At 36.5% G+C, this 16,387-nt stretch overlaps 1 pseudogene across 1 annotated transcript; it reads right to left on the minus strand.

Moving 5' to 3' along the window:
• Positions 1–1,015: 1,015 nt before the first annotated feature.
• LOC309792449 (SERPINE1 mRNA-binding protein 1-like) lies at positions 1,016–2,849 on the minus strand (annotated as a pseudogene). Its single transcript has 2 exons — positions 2,324–2,849; positions 1,016–1,962 (listed from the first exon to the last, which is right to left on the minus strand). The product of its transcript is annotated as an SERPINE1 mRNA-binding protein 1-like (transcript).
• Between the last annotated feature and the right edge of the window lie 13,538 nt (positions 2,850–16,387).

Consider the following 16,387-nt stretch of genomic DNA (forward strand, 5'->3'; position numbering starts at 1 on the left):
TAAAAATATTTACCCTGTATTTTTCTGTCTCTACCACATGGACAGAGTAGCTGGGATTTTTTTTCCCTGATACTAGTGCTATGTCATTTTTAACATCTTCTCTTCTTGGCATTTGAACAGAAGCTATTGGAGTAAATAATAGAGCCACAAAATAGTCTGAGCAACACATACTGAATCAGTATTGATGGAGCAAAGAAACTTGGAAGAACAAATTAGAAGTAATCCCATGGACTTCAGAGCACAGAATGAAAAGCAGATTGGAAAGGCTGGCTATAGATGGATTGAGAACATTTATGCATTTCCTGGATTTTGTTTTAAAAAGTGTACCTTGAGTGTCTATTGCTTTGGGAGGAGAATTAGGAAAAAGGGTTTTTCTCAATAAACTCCTGTGTCACCTAACACACTATAGTGGGTAAGCACTCAATACATGTTTGGAGACTAATTTATCCTAAAAAACTCAAATATTATATTGTATGAATGAGCAAATTAATGTACAATAATTAAATATCCAGCCAATAAAGTCACACAAAGTAAACCAAAGCTTACAAATCTCAGACTCTTCAGAAAAATTTTAGGATCACTATTTGATAAGCTAAGACAAAATTAGTTCAGTCTCATTAAAATACTGAAATCAAACCTCGTTATTTTTTTAATCAACATGAAATTAAATGTTTACTTTTCAAAAATTTGTTGTCATTGCTCACTAGAGAAAATTAACTGTTTCATTATTTATCATTAGTGGCTCATTTATGTAATGTGCCACTTTGTTTAGTTTTTCACCTTTGAAAAATTAACAATGAATTTGTTTTCTTTGAGGCTCCAGACCCTTATATTTATATGCAAAGTTGTCCACAGAATCTATTTTATGCTATTCTTTTTTAAACTGGTACACACTGTTCACACCTATATTTCAAGTTTGGAAATGCATATTTGCGAGCAGCAATTCAGAAGCATTCACGAAGAATGCATAATCTCTGAAAATTATTAAAACATCCCCATTACCAATACATTTCTAAATAATAAATTGACTACCATATTGTTACTTCTGTGTAGCAGGAGAAGTTCATTTTCAAAACAGATAAAATTCAGTCTTTAGATGTGAATGGTATGAATAACAGTCTTTTCTTTCTTTCTTTCTTTTTTTTTAAATTTCTTAGTTGTTTGGGATCCTTAAGTATGCAAGTCTCAAAGAGGAGGGTCCACAAAGGAACCAGGATTGTCTTATGGCACCCAGTTAAGCCAGAGCTGGGAATGCCCCTGGGTCATCCACATCAGAAGCAGAAGCACTTGACTTGTCAGTCCTGATGCCATGGTTTGGACGTCCACCATGCCCACGGCCACCTCATCCTCCCCTGCCACCTCGTCCTGGGCAGCCAGGCTCTCCAAAATTGATCTCCAGCTGAGACGTTATATCATTTGCTGGCTTCCGGAAATGGTGATCCATAACCGAGTCTTCAGCATGAACCTCTTCACTCTTTGATTTATGAAGAACAAATCCCTCTTCCACTGCCCATCAGCACCTTCATTTAGTTTTCAGATATTAAATTCTACTTTTGCCTGGTCCTTATTTTGAATAGCCTTCCACGCATCCAAAGTCATTTTTTGGGGTCTTCTTCCTTTACTTTTCAACTTCATTCTCCCTATTTTCAGTGTCTGCCACTGGATGTTCTTCACCTTCAGGTGTTTCCTCGGTCACATTTGATTGCTCCAAGTCAGTTAATTCATCTTTGACAGTTCCCCAGCTGTGAGATCCGCTACCTCCATGCTTGTCCTCATGCTTCAGGCCAGATCTGTCACTTCCACTATGCCTATCAAATTCACATTTGCCACGAGAATCAAAGCCATGTCCCCAGCCCATTCCTCGTCCATGACCTCCTCGACCTCTTCCAAGACCACCAAGGCCTCGGATAGGCCAGTCAATAATCAGTCTATCAACTGAAAATTCTCCTCCTTTACCCTTTTCTTTTTTAAAAAAAATAAATCTCCTCTTATATCTGTCTATAATATCCTATTGCTTGTTTCTTTTTTTAATATAAATTTATTTATTTATGCATTCATTTTTGACTGTGTTGGGTCTTCAGGCAAGGGCTTTCTCTAGTTGTGGCGAGCAGGAGCCACTCTTCATCTCGGTGTGTGGGCCTCTCACTATCTTGGCCTCTCTTGTTGTGGAGCACAGGCCCCAGATGTACAGGCTCAGTAGTTGTGGCTCATGGGCCCAGTTGCTCCGCGGCATGTGGGATCTTCCCAGACCAGGGCTCGAACCCGTGTCCCCTGCATTGGCAGCCAGATTCTCAACCACTGCGCCACCAGGGAAGCCTCTCACCCTTTTCTTCAAGTGGCTTTTCAAATCGTCTTTCACGAGGTGGTCGCCTTTCTGGTCTCCTATCAATTATCTTCTCTTCACGCTGAAGTTCTTGATCAGGTCTTCTTCCAACGCGTCTTCTTCCTTCTTTCTTAAGCGCCACAGGTGGCTGCATCTCCTCCTTCTTGTCAACCATGCCGACGCTGGGGGGCAGCGGGTTCTTGATGTCTTTCTGGGACTCTTTATGCAGCTGTTTGCACGCCACGTTGGAGTTTGTCTGGGCTGCGGCCTGAGCTGCGCTCTTGGCCCCAGGGCCCCCAAAGCCGCCCCCTCCGGCTTCTTTTTTCTTGTTCTCTGCTGCCTTCAACACCTCGAGGGGGTCCAATTTGTCATCAAATAACTGGTTGAATCGGTTGGTGACCACGCCGCCGAAGCCTTCCTGTAAGTGCCCAGGCATGATGGTGGCTCGGCGGTGCGTTCCTCCACGGATTGCAGCAGGCCTCGCCGAGCCGAGAGCGCCTGCTTCAGCTCTTCCCACAAGATGGCCGGGCTATTCTTTTTGAATAAAATCTTAAATGAACATTGCTTCCGCTTTCTTCCTAAGACCTTTTTATATTCATATAAGATTGTTATCCAGATGATTTATTCTTTGCTGATTAAAGATGAAGAAGACCATAAGTTTATTAATTGTTAGATTTATATGTGCAACGTGAAAGTGAGTGAATCAAATGTAAATCCCAAGTCGTGTGCAAATGCACAATAGATTTATGGAATCTAACAAATTTATAAAGGAAATTTGATGGTATGCACTAAAAATTATTTTGTGGCATACATAACATAAAATTTGCATTATAAACCAAGATACTGTCTGCAACTCACATATGCAGGAGAACATGTATGCATCCTCAAAGACGCTCTAATCCTACAAGTACACATAAAGAGCTTTATAGTATGGAGAAGGCATTGCAATTTCCTTGAATGGAAATTATTAATTTTAAGCCACAAAACCAAACGGAATCCCATCACGCACAACCTAAAAATCTAGAATCCCTAATGTTCACCAAGTTTAGTATCTTGAGCCTTGAATTAAATCTGTAGAACTCACATCCTACTTGGATGCATACATCCTCTGGATTAGACAATGTGGTTGTCATTCTAGCATTATATCGCTTGAGGTCCAATGTTCTCAAATTTTTACATCCAATTTTCATGCTTTCCTCTGTCATATTAATTTTGGTCATGTTTACCTTAGAAGTAGACAAGGGTGATAATTTATTTATTTTAGATGATACCTAGCTTATTTAGAGCAAGTAATTTCATACTCTATGAAAAATAAAATATTGTGATTATGAGACTTTTTGTCAAAATCAAGATCTATTGTTAGGAGACACTGACATGATGCTTTATAACTTTTTAGTCATCCAGCCAAAGGGTAGTTTGGCTTCATAGATAACTATGTTAAGGATCATTTCAAATTTTCCTATTATTAGTGCAGCTTTATATTTAGAAGAGTTGGTGAATACAATACTTATCCATCTTGACTGTAGAACTTGTCTTTCTAACTGTCCTACATAAAATCTTTAGGCAGAAGAAACAATCAAAGCTTTGTAGAACAAATGAATTAATTGTAAAATTAATTGGGCCATGTTTCTACTTTTAAAAATCAAGTTACATTTTAGTGAGTCTGTGAACACTTTTACTAAGAAAGCCGCAATCAGACTGAATATACTAATGAAATTGGCTCCCTACATTTTAGGGAATTATTTTCTGTATCTTATCAAGGATGCTTAATATATATTATAAAGCAAAATTAAGAAAAAATACTAAAAAAATAATGGTGAACTATTTCATATGATTTTCTAGAGATGAGAAACATCGCTGATTTGCCAATGATACAAATACTTTTTGCATTAGTTTTTAGATTGGAAGGCTCTATTTCCACAGATTTCACATTAAGAAAGTTTTTTCATTCCCTACAAATACTGACTCCATAACAAAAGCATAAGAAAGTGTGCTTTGTACCCAAATTAGGTGATAATTCTCTCATCAGTTTTTTTGCTGATTTTTTTTTTTTTTTTTTTTTTTTCCGATACGCAGGCCTCTCACTGTTGTGGCCTCTCCTGTTGTGGAGCACAGGCTCCGGACGCCCAGGCTCAGCAGCCATGGCTGACGGGCCCAGCCGCTCCGTGGCATGTGGGATCCTCCCAGACCGGGGGCACGAGCCCGTGTCCCCTGCATCGGCAGGTGGACTCTCAACCACTGTGCCACCAGGGAAGCCCTTTTTGCTGATTTTTTAAATCTTGCTTTAATATTTGCATCACAGCACCAGAGAAATTAAGTGAGACACTGCAGAAGAATTCTGCAACACTATAAAAAAAAGCTTCTGAAAGTTTTTTTTTTTTTTTAAAGAATGGAGTCAGTGTGTCATTTTTGTGCCCTTTAGTTAAGTGAATATATCACAGTTGTTTTTTAGTGAGCTTTATAATGTTGAGAGTTAGAAAGCTTACTTAGGTATAAAGATCAAGGTTACAGCACACAAAGAACCAGAGTGGTTATGAAAGAAAGAAGAAAGGGAAAGAAGGGTGAAGGGAAGGAAGAAGAATTTATTTTTTACCAAAAAAAATATATATATATTTTTTCTTACACGGCTACATATATGGTTTTAATTGTCCTCCCTCAAATGTATTCTCTCATGTGAGTTCTGTAGATGTCCTCAGAGCAGCCCTTTCCTGACAATTTCTTTCACCATCACTTGACCTTAAAATGTGATGTGTGGAATACTTTAACACTCCCACAGACCCAAGTGTAGAAAATAAATAACTCACTATACTCACACAATAAGAGTGAAACAATTCATAAATATTTATTGACAGAGTGAGTAGAGCTTTGAAATGAGAGTGTGGCTCTGAAATTGAGGTCGATCTGAGTTGTGTTCTGGTGTCAGGATTTAATTGCTGAATGACTGTATCCAAGTTTATCATTCCCACCGGTACTGTACGGCAGCATCTCTGTCTTCTTGATTTAATTCTTGCTTTAGCTACAGTATGAAGGCTGGCTCTCAGTCACTATTTGTTGAATGTATTAATGTATAAGCACACCCCAAAGTTATCATCCAAGTAAGAAAAACAATTGGTACCTTAACAGGTACAACAAAAACTTTATGGTCAATGTTTCGGAATGGAAGAATCAGATTTCTGAGGGGAAATGGCACTTCACAGTCGATAGGACTGGACCAGGAAGGATCCTGAATGATAGGGAAGGAGTTTGGCTGCTTTCTTAGGCAATTTAGAGTCCTTCTTAGGATGCTGTCTTCATTTCTATTTTACCTGTTACTTTCTCAGTTTTGCAAACCCAGGGAGCACGAGTCCCGGACAAGGGGAGTGGGGAAGGGGAGGAGAGGGGTTCAATATGAAGATGTATTTCCAGTCACCTTGACTGGAATTGCTTGATCTTGCAGGAACTTCCTCCAAGACCTAAGTAAACTACAGATCAGGTCAGTTGTGTCTAAAGGAAGACATGGGGAAAACTTAATCCGCTTGCTTCCATGAGTCAAAGTTGTGTCCAAGGCTCTTTAATACTCTTGAACTTCTAAGTTTGGCTTGCAGCCCTGAGCCAGACAAACAGTAGCCTTCACTCTCACATTAACAAGGCAGCCCCAGAGCAGTGAGCAGAGGTGTACTTCCTTTGCTTTGGAAATTGTACATGAGGTATTGAGATGGCATGGCCGCGAGGTCGAGGCAGTCAGAATTATTGCACGGAGTACCCAGGCAGACACCCCGGCCCTCACTCATCTGAACTTTTTATAACACAGAAATCAAATTTGGGGGATTATGCTGCTGAGATTTAAGCATAGTTTGCTATTTCAACGTAGCTTAATTTATCCTGACTAATATAGAAATTACACAAGGAGCAGACTGTTCCAATAACAATAAAATTAAAATATGTGGCATTAGCTTAGCAATCAGGCTAGGGTAGCATGGAAACAGACATTGGAATTTGGAAAGATGGCAATCCATATTTTACAGAAACAAAATATTTGGTAAAACTGTTGCTTGTTATGATCTGTGAAGAATCATGTATGTTTAATGAACTGGCAGAATCAGGAAAAGGGTTGGAGGACAGATGTTATAAGTGTGCTTTTTGTGTAAATGGCCGCATTTGGCATGATATTAGAAGAGGTGCATTTCAGGAAAGAAATGAAAGATATTCAAGAGATTCCAAAAATTGAGAGACTTATATTTTAAGAATGCTGAATCATTTGAGAACAAAAATAGAAGGTCTCTGCACAACAAAGCCTGATTAAAACCTGGTTTTGTGGCAAAGATCACACCAAGGAAAAGGCCTTTGCACTTACTGTTTTAACCCCGGAACAGTTTTAATTGACTCGGAAAAAAATCATGTTAAAGTGTAATTTTCACTCAGAAGCTGGAAAACCTCAGAAGAGCCTCCTTCAAATTGAGAGAGAAGTAAGAAAACCAGAAAAGAGAGAAAGAGAACAGATCTATGAACTGCTTAAAAAAGAAATATCTGTGGGGGTAGTTACTGCCTTGTGGAACTAACCGGAATCAATTTTTGAGAGATTTATACTGCCAAAGAAACTCTCGACCTGGACTCAAAAATTCTGTGACTGTTAGAGATTCAGATTCTGTGACTCTCAAATCCCCAACATTTCTTAGGCAGGAAGTTGCCTGAGAAATCTGTTATGCTATCAGGTAGAACACATTCTCCAATACCATTACTGATGTGGTCCAAGAGGATAATAGAACATTTATATGTTTATATAATAATAATAAAATTTATAAAAAAAATACACCCAAGTGTACTCGTGGATGGATGGATAGATGGGTGAAGTATATAAAACATTCAATAAGTGCTGTGAAGATAAATAATAAGGATGAGAGGATGGGGCAACAAGGGGGTCAGGGAAGGCCCATTTGAGACTACAGTTTATCACATTTAACACACTGTTGACCCTATAACTCTAAGTTCAAAGTTTATTTACTTCTTTGCTTTTATTTTTAATAGAGTTTTTCCTCAGGTACCTCTACCTCTTCTGTTTCTTAGCACCGTCTGCCTCTGAAATATTGGTGACCTTGGTGTTCTGTCCTTGGCTTGTCTCCTCTTCTATCTCCATCTGCCCTCTCTGGGCAAGTGCATCATGTTTTCATTCATTCATTCATTCATTCATTCATTCCACAAGTATTTTTGAACTGCTGTTATATGCCAGGTGCTGTGCTAAGCTCTAGGGAGACAACAGTTGCTCTCAGCCTTAGAGTAGAGTAGGAAATAGAGCCATTCAATAGATAATTACATGTATAATTATTTAATTACAACTGTGGTAAAGGCTGCAAAGGAAAAGTGCAGGCTGTTCTGAGATTGTGGTAAGGACATTTACAGAGAACAAGGTAGTAGGGAAGATTTACAGACAGAGAGGACAGTGTATGCAAAGACCCTGAGGCAGAGATAAGTCACTTTCGGGTCAGTGGCCCTTTGAAAGTAAGGATAGAGGATGCCTCTAATTTCTCTTTGTATCTGCAGCACTGCCACAGTATTTGGAGTAGAGCAAACACACAACAAGTTCTTCCTAAACAAATATCTTAAATAATTAGTGATGGGGAAAAATAAACCCAGTGAGAAGGCAAATGGAATAGTGGAGAAATTAGCAAGGATTATATACAGTAAAATTTACATAACACAACTTGCTAATGAGATTCTGTTCATTCTTTTATTAGGGACATAATATTATTCAAAGATGAGTGTCAACTTTATGAGTCACCCATGTGGGGTTTAGAACTAAACTAATTCTCAAGTTCAGATTCAGTTCTCATGGCTTATAAAAGAAATTATTTTTTCTTGCTATCTGAAATGAATGTATGTTAAAAAGAAATACGAGCTGGGTTTACTTATGTAGCACTCCTAATTTAAAGTTGGGATTTACAGCCTACATTAATTATATAAGCTATAAAACAATGGTTTTTTGCTCTGGTTTGAAAATTCACTTCCTCTCCATAGTAGCACGATGCTTTTTTGTTGTGGTTGTCGTTCCTATTTTTTGTTAAAGCCATAGGAAGAAAGAATGAATTTGAGTCCTTTACTATCCTAATCTATAACTTTCTTATCACTTTTCACTGTGCAGTAAAATCTACATGTATTCTTTTTCATGTATTACCTAGAAGGAGAATAGTATTATATTTATGTCCTATTTTGTAGCTGAGTGTTTTATGGATTCAGATGGGGTTATATGGTTGCCAAGTAAATCAATATTGTAATTCTATCTTCTAAGTATCTCTTAGAGTTCTCTGCCTCTTGCCATTTCCACTGCGCCATCCTTTTAGATAACCATCTTCTACCTCCTAGACCTTTAGAAAATTGTCCTAGCTCCTCTTCCTTCAACTGGGTTTGTTGCCTCAATAGCTAGAGTGATTCTTTTTTGATACATAACCTGAGAATGTTATTCCTCCTCTTAGAAATGTTCAGTAGAGCCTGGGAACAACTCAATCTGTATTGTAAAGTGTCAGGAAGAGGAGTCAGATGGCAGTGAGTTAGGCATGGATGTAAAGGCGATAGAGGCAATAAGATTGAATTTTCAGTAAATTTGGCCAGAAAGGAAATGAGAAAAAATGGGAAGTTGAGGGAACGAAGGAACCAAGAGAAAGATGGGCTAATTATTAAAAGAAGGTCTTAGAAGGTCTGAGGAAATGGGAGAGAAGGCACTGATGAAGGTATTAGTCTCACAGAAGAATGGATGGATAGGTTGAATAGGTATCTTCCTGAAAGAGGAAAGACAGAAGAGAAGTGGAAGGTGATGTAAAGATATTAAAAAATTGAAAAAGGACAAAATGAGGAAAAATACATTGGATGACCTTCAGCTTTCCCTTTAATGAGGAGGCAAGATCATCTATAGAAAAAATGTATAAAAAATATAAATGATCCCTAATATTATACTATAGTGCCCCTAAAATCAAGCAGATATTACAATTTTAATACTTTATTTTATAAACTGAACAAAATGCTTTGTTATTTTGCTGTGAGACCAGACAACTTCTTCTGACATCTTTCCAGTAAAACTAAGTGATAATGAGCACAAACTATGAATATAATACAATTGAAGATGAATTACATGCTTATGCTACTTCTGTAGGAAAATAATCATTTCCAAAGCCATAGTTATGGTCAAAGACTGTATCTAAAGTGATATTATGTTCAGATCAAACGTGGGACACAGAAAACGTTATTTAAAATAAATTTTAATGATTATACTAATAGTTAACATGGTTTGAATCTCACATTAAAATAAGTTATTTCTTTTGAAAAGGTAAAATTATTAACATTTATGTGATGCAAAAAAAACTGAACAACAAAGTCTGAATGATGGTGATGATAGATGGTAATACTATCATTTGAATTAGCATAAATCATTGGGAAAATCTGATTATAAAAAGGCAAAGCAGTTTAGCAAATGGTCATATTTCACATCATAAATGTGGAATATAATACTATTGTCTATTCTTTCTATGAAAAGTTAGCTTCTTCAGGATGTCTTAATGAATAATAAAACTGACTTAATTTTTCCCACTGCAGTCAACTTTTCTGTCATGTTATTAATGATTAATAATGACTGTATGCTCAATCGTTTTTTTTTTCTTCTCCAGATAAAAGTAGTATTCTAACATAAGACTTTTTTTTTAACTGTATAGGGGGTAAAAAGATACTCTGAACATACAGAACAGCTGAAATAAAAGAGAAATGTCAATCAATATCTCCACTCTACTCAAAATAATTAACTTATAATACCTAGGCTTCAGTAAGTTATTTTATCATGTTCTAGAAGAGATGGCATATTTTTTGCATGTATTACATTATCGTCATTGGTATTTTTACATTATAATACAGTGGATTTGAATTTGGAGCTAGACTTTTTAAAATAAGAAAATACAGTACCAATTCAAGAATATCTTAGCTGAATAAAAAATGACAATCCATATTTTTTTAAATGTAAGAGGTCATGTTTGTATAAATGTTTCTCTACACATCTGCAAGAACAGCAGCCTTTGACAAAGGTCTAAAAAGGCCTATGAAAACCAAACATAATAACATTGTTATTCTGATACTTATTAACAGAACAATGCTTCCTATAACAATTAGATATGAATATTGCAAACTGAATTTAATATTAAGCTGTCTTTGAAATGCCACTTTGCAGCAGGTTTTCAAATGCTTAAAGCACAGCAGGAGATTAAGTCCATCTTCAAATATTAAATCAAAACCTTTTTTTAACCTGATAAATCTTACTGAAAGCAAGGGCTTCTTTTCAAGAGGGAATTATTCAACTATCAGAAGAGAAAACGAAACCTCCTGACTATTGACTATAGTTGGTACATGATCCATTTCTACAATAAAATACAAAGGTAGAAAGATTAGATAGTATAGATAGATAGAGATAGAGACAGAGACAGAGACAGAGAGACAGAAATAGATAATAGGTGATAGATGGATAGATGGATGGATAGATAGATAGATAGATAGATAATTAGATAGACTGACAGGGAGATAGATGATAGATTGCATAGATAGATGGATAGAGTGATAGGGAGATAGATAATAGTAGGTAGATGATAGATATATAGATAGATAGATAGATAGATAGATAGATAGATAGATAGATAGATGCAACAGGGATAGGACTCCCAAATTGGTATAAATGAACACTCATTTGCACGCACTCTTTTATGACTGCAGCCCAATGTTTATCTTAAAATGATAATTAGGTACTTCATCATTTAACTTTTGCTATGTTTACATATTACTTCCCATCCACATAAGCTTGTTGAAGGTCTTACATTCCTCTGTATTCATGAAAGATGCCCAACATTTATTGGTTTGATGGTTCTTCATAAGATGTTACGAATACATCTATGCTCATTGTAAAGACACCAACAAAGTAATTTTCTACCTACGTACTTAGCTACCTATCTACCTCCTATCCATCCATCCAACTAACTAATTACTACCTACCTACATATCCATCATTAATTTTTTCTTCTTTGCAAGGTGGGAATTTCAGCCAAGGTGAGAGTATTCAATTCTCAAATTCATCACATGAACTCTAAGAGTCAGCCATCCATCCTGTCACACGTGTGTCGAAGGCAAACTGTCCTAATGTTAACTGGCAGCCTGATGTGGGTAATGCCTGTTTGCCACATTAATTAACTCTCTGTGGAACTGGAATTCTCTTCCCAAGTTGATCCTACAAAACCAACCACCAGGAAGCTTGAAATAACCTTCACTTGCATAATAGAAAAATGCAATAAAAAGCCAGAACAAACACATTGCCAAATATTTCTAAATGTCTTAAATAAAGTGATACCTAACACATTTGAGTTTAAGGAGAATAGCTAATATAATCTTCCTAACAACCTCAATGACGCTGTATTTCTTTTTCTGCTTTTGCTCATCCTTACCTTTTTTTTTTTTCTAGGTGAGAAATTTCAAGTGTGGGCCAACTGAAGGAATTATTTTTAAGTAGATGTTATTTCCAAGAATTTATAATGAGATGATCACTTTTATTTCTTAAAGCCAAACAGCTCAGTGATAGATAGTACCAATTCAGCCCTAACTTATCAAATAGAGAGAGGCAGATTCACTCTGTACACAAGGTTATTTGCTTTCTCTATTTTATGAGCATTGCCACTCTCTTTAAAATTGAGCCTATAAATAATATATAAGTGGAAATCTATCAGATGTTGCTTGTTTACTTGTATAATACTGATAATTCAAGATTTATATCTTGTATTTTAACTGAGAGAATCTGATTAAATCATAGACCTACTGAATATAATTTTTCAATTCTATAGATTTGGCTAAAAAAATAAAGTTATAGAGACTGAATAAATTTACTGGTTGAAATAAAATGCCACAGTGGAAATATGAAAGTGGTTTCAGAGAATAATAAATACGATTCCTAATCCTAGCAAAGCCAGTTACCAACTATATATCAGGAGTCAGGTTCCTGAATCTTCAAGAGACCACAGTTTCCTTATCTCTAAAACTGGGATACTAATCATATCTACCTCATGGAATAGAGCTTTAAAAAAGCCTGATAATATTTTAATAGAATATTGAGTGGGATTTTTCACATGTCCTGGAATTGGTCATTCTTGTCCAAAGTTCAGATGGATAAGGTACTCAAAAGTCTACTTTCTTAAACAAATCCACCAATGCTCACTAAGGAAGAGGTAGAATGGATTCTACCGCCACCAGCAATCACAACTTCTCTGGCTATATAGGAACAGGCTGGAGAGGAGGAATTAGTCATATTCTGCATTGTAAAATGTACAGTGTTTGAGAGGAGTAGTTTCTTTTCATCCCTTCCTCTGTGGAAGAAGGGTGGGTGACCTCCCTCTCCACCAAGTCACTTTGGGGAGGACTTCAAGAAAATCACTCCTAGAAACCAGGGCTTTCTACAATCACAGGAGCTGTTTGGGTTTATATGTGAAATATCTGCTGGCCCACTCTGATTCTGCAATAACTACAGGCCTTGGGAGAGTTGATGATGTGCCTCCAAATTTAAAGATATTGGTATCTGCTTAGTGTCTGGATTTAAAGAAAGCATCAGGCCATGAAGTGAGAAGCAATTGTAATTTAGCATATATGGAAAGAAAGTCCTATTGACCTCTACCCCATCTCAGTATTCCCAGAAAACAAAAAAGAAAACATCATTCATGGTTTCTCTCCTTCCACCTGAAAAAGCACAAAGGCCAGAGGAAGAGGGAGGGATTGTAAGACTGCTCAGGAGACTTAGTCCAGGCACAGAAACTGCCTACTTCGGGTGTGTGTTGGGGGTTCGGGGCAAATAAAATTGTCTTCTGGCTGCCTTCTCTGCATAGATCTTAACCTTGGAGGTGGAAAGGTTAAGCTGAACATCACCCAAGGAAACAATGAGCCACATCAGCAGAAACCAAAAACAGAAATGAGAAACATTATAGTATAAGTAAAGCCAGATGATTTAACAAAAATCATTCAAAACCTTCATTTGTTAAGCAGTAATCCATTTCAATATTTTAAGTGATGAGGACAGGAAATTGAGAGGAAAGAAGAGTGTGGGGAGGCGAGTACTCGGGTTAATCCAACAACAAAGTGGTAGATGCTTTCACTGCAAACTGCATGACATCCAAGTGCCAGACAAATCTACCTTAAATATGCATGTGTTGAATGTTTGTGATGTGACTATTCAGAGAACTAACAATTACTAGTTCCTCAATTCCAAAACTAGACATTTTATGTTTGTTTCCATACTATTATTACTAGTTAATGCTTACTATAAGATGGGCATTTTTGCTAAATGTTTTAGTTATATCATTTTATTTTTTTTACTATCCTCATTTTTAAAGACAAGAAAACTAATACTTGGGGAGGATAAGAAAGCTGTCCAAGATTACACAATTCTTAAGAGTTGACCCAGGAATCAAACTCATATAACTCAAAAAATCCATGTCCTTAACCAATGAGTGTCCTGCCTCCCAATTTTTCTTCTTAACTGCCAAAATTAACCCTTCTCAGGATCAGACCAGATTTAGTACATGATGACTGTCTCACCTTTGTTCATGTTATTCCTTCTACCTGAAATGTCATCTCCTCTTCTCCTGTACTGTACAAATCTTAGCCATTACTCAAAGCTCATCTTAAGCCCCATTGGTCTTTTAGGAGTACATATAAAGCACAAAAATTATATGTAGAAAGTGGGATGAGGTACACACACACACACGCACACAAATGTATATGGAAAATATATTGGACTGGTTTTACAAAAATAGAACATTTTCAATTGTTTACTTTCATGTTAAATTACATTTTCCCATCATCTTAAGTCCTTTTTCATCTTACCATTTTCTTCTATGTAATTTTGAAATTTCTGATGTTCACTAACAAATTTCTGATTAACTGGCTTTATGAAGTTTGCTTCTGTTTGCAGGAAATTTCTTTTATAGGTTCTCCATTATTTAGAAAACTTTATAGACAAGGCTATAATTTATGAAATGGGGGATCATTCTGGAACAAGAGACCAAATAGATTTTTAACTACTTCATCAAAACCATCCATAAGTAAAACAAAATACAATGCCAAGATAACCTTTGTAGTTAAGTTTTTAGCAATTACTTTTTTTTTCCTTTAATGGTGATGAAATATAAAGGATATAATCTCCTTGTTTCATTTCTTTGGAATTCTTTCTTGTGAATATGGCTCACTACCCAAAGTCCCCAAATATGATTAAGTGTCAATTGACTTTATTTGTTAGTATCTCCTGATTTCCCCCCATCCTTGAAACAGAGCAATTGATGATGGAAAACTCCAGAATTAAAATAACTATAGTCAAAATCCTGCTCCTTCGCTGTTCCAACATCACCCACCTCTGTGATCTTGGACCAATTTCTCTTACCCTTGTTATTCTATCTCAAAAACAGGGGTAATCTTACTTAACTCATTTAAGTTGTTGGGAGGTTTACTGAAACAATATGAAGTGTCTAGTAGGTTGTTTATCGTATGAGTAAGAGCTTACTGTTTATTGAATCCAGAATAGCTCTAGCTCTCAGATACTTTCATCAGTTTACTCATTAGATATATGCTTGCATTCATTAGTCACCAGTTACTTTATGCCTTGATTCCTTAAGGCTTAGATCATAGAATATTTGAGTCACAAAACAAAAATGCAGCCCAGCTAACACTTTTTCAGTGGTTGCAAAGTGCTAAGCATTGTAGAAACACTTTTTATAGATAATCTTAATTAATCATCACGATAATCCTAAGTAAAAAATGGCAGAGGCTGCTAATAAACACAAAAAAAATCCATCTCCCTTTCTTTCCAATCAAATGTCTGCCCAGATAGACTTTATTTTCCAGAATCCTTGGAGTTAGATATGACCATGTGGTAAAGATCTTGCAAAGGGACTTTGAGTGGAAACCATGTATGCAATCTCAGACATATAGGGTTTTCCTCCTTCACAATATCTTTTACTTTCATTCTCAAAGGAACTCAGACATGGCAACTACTCCACTTCTATCATGCATATGACAACATCGCTCTAGGGATTGGCAGGATAACCTAATGGAGGATGTCTTTGTCCCTGAATCACTGTGTGGGGTTACAGTCACCATGAAGCCTCACATCATTCACCTCGGAACTATGTAATAAACTATATCATTAAACCACTGTATTTTGGTATCTTTTTAATTACATTAACTTGAATTTATCCTAATAATACAAACAGTATTAGCTTTATTTTACAGATGTAGAAACTGAACCTCAATGTGTTTATGTAAAATGTCTAAAGGTTACAAAGATAGTAATTCGTTGGGTTAAGATCTGAAACTTAGCTAACTTCTATACTATTTTCCCCTGGTAGTCATGTTCACTGAGAATGACTACTCAATATTTGACTGTGTGAAGTCTTACATACTTTGGAAACAAGGGGTGGGGGGCATTCTTGGTTTTCCTAAATTTTATGCTTTTATATTATCTTTGAAGTTCAGACATTTGGAAGTGGTAGGGCATATGAATTGAAATTTTAAAACAGAATATATTCATTATAATATAAAAATTAAAATTTATGGAATGTCACTACTTTCAGAGAAAACAAGATCCAGACAGCAGATCTTAAAGTGGTGAAGGCAAATTTTATTCCAGAACTATTGGAATAGGGGAAAAGAGACCTTAGTGTAGAACTGAGCTTGATTTCAAGGAAATAAAGACAAACAGAGATATATAACCAAGGAGTGGGGTGTGGGCTGTGGATGGAAAATTACCAAGAGAAAACATCAGAGGTAGGGGGATTCTGGCTCATCTGACTTGAGAGGGTTCTTGCTGAAGGCAGGCCAGGGTGATAAGATACCAAGGGTAAGGGATGAGTAATTTGATCCGATATCAACGGTGAGGGGTTTTTTGCAAACTTATCCAACAAAATTCTTGTTAAAACTGTATTAAGTGAGCCAAGGACAGAGCCCAAGTGTGAAGTCTCCTCAAAAAGAGGATTCAAAGAGCCTGAATAAAGTTTGTCTGAAGAGAGGCTTTATCACTGCCAATCAAGTACT

Source organism: Mesoplodon mirus (assembly GCF_964341445.2).
Source record: "Mesoplodon mirus genome assembly, chromosome: 17".
NCBI lineage: Eukaryota > Metazoa > Chordata > Mammalia > Artiodactyla > Ziphiidae > Mesoplodon > Mesoplodon mirus.